At 32.2% G+C, this 1,591-nt stretch overlaps 1 pseudogene; it reads right to left on the bottom strand.

The window, feature by feature from the left end:
- Positions 1-952: 952 nt before the first annotated feature.
- On the bottom strand, positions 953-1,052 carry LOC122127475 (annotated as a pseudogene).
- Between the last annotated feature and the right edge of the window lie 539 nt (positions 1,053-1,591).

The following is a 1,591-nucleotide window of genomic DNA, read 5'->3' on the forward strand; positions in this document are numbered from 1 at the left end:
GTGGATGGCTGGACACCCCTGCACAGTACTTGTACATGGAATAATACCAGAGTGGCTTCTTTATTTCATCATGATGCAGATACCAATGGCCAAACTAAAGGCCTCTTGACCCCCTTGCATCTTGCTGCTGGGAATAGAAATAGCAAAGTTATGCTAGATCTCCTTCTGTTGAACCATTATATCAAACCAGGTCTGAAGCACAACTTGGAAGAAACTGCATTTGATATTGCCAAAAGAATAAGTATGTATCACTACCTCTTTGAAGTTGTGGAAAGCTGTACAAATTGTTCTCCTAAGTCCTAATGGCTTGGGTAAATTTCTTAAATTTCAAAATTTCCAGTCCATCCTATGTGTCCATACAAAATATTTTCACAATACAAAGCAACAGCAATATCTTACTTTAAAAATTCATGAATTCCATGGTATTCTTCCAAGTGAATTGCCTGACTTTGATGTCAATATACATTCAAGTTGTTTGTATACATCTATAATGTTTTCTGTAGCGTTTGTGATTTTTTAATAAGAAATAATTTTAACTTATCTGTTGAAATGAGTAGTACAGAAACTAAAGATATTTCTGGTGCTTGTCTGAAAAAAGTGTATTTTAAAATATTTAGTATTCTGTTTGTATAGTATCCATAATCTAGTTCATTCTCTCCTAGATATAGTGCTTTGAATTCAACATTGTTTTATAATATATAGGTTCATTAATGTGTTCTTTCAGATTGCATTCCATATAGAAAAGGTTTAAGATTCCTTTAATTCCTAGGTCCTTATAGAATTTTATTTCTTTGGGATAAAATGAAAATGTTATCTAATTTCAAAACTTTTATAAAGGTTATGCAATGTAAAGGCCTTCATAAAAAGGTGAAGATTAAATGGTGTAAAACTAACTTTTATTCCTATGAATTACATGTATAATTACACTTGTATATTTGTAATCAACTGTTTAATAACTGTTTTTCATTTCTTCACAAATTTTCATATCATCCTTGTGCAAGAGCCATGCTAATCTCTGTATTGTAATTTGGGTAGATGTGCTGCTGAAGCATGTAGTATCCTGTAAATTTAAGTAATTAATGATGCAATCTTAAGACAGGCATATATCCTTGGTTGCCTATTTGTAACAGGGAAACCTTATTGTTTCCTAAATTTCTATTCTTCTTATTTCTGTAAAATTCTGTTTTTGGTGGAAAAAACTTATATTGATTCTTCAATTGCTCACATTTGCAATTTTTGTCAATTAATTTTAAAGTCTTTTTTATTTGAAATTTGATCACACTTTGAAGCCTTTATAGGTAGATCCAAAGGTGATGGCTTTTCAAGTACTTATTTATCAACTGAGTTAGCTTTGTGGAGCTAAAGGATTCAAACTAAGCCTTGCTTAAGAGCTACTCTAAACTTCTCCAGCTTAAAATTTCCAAATTGAGGTCTTACTGGCACAAATGTCTGCCTTACACTTTACCCTTGCTCCATGTAGGAACAGACCAACCAGAATATCTTACCCTGACAGTATAGCTTGTCTTACTGGAGCAAAACTAATCTTAGTTACAAGTGATCATAGAGAGATTAACAGTTCAGACAGAACTGT

Source organism: Dipodomys spectabilis, unplaced genomic scaffold (genome assembly GCF_019054845.1).
Source record: "Dipodomys spectabilis isolate Male_0828 unplaced genomic scaffold, ASM1905484v1 ptg000301l, whole genome shotgun sequence".
NCBI lineage: Eukaryota > Metazoa > Chordata > Mammalia > Rodentia > Heteromyidae > Dipodomys > Dipodomys spectabilis.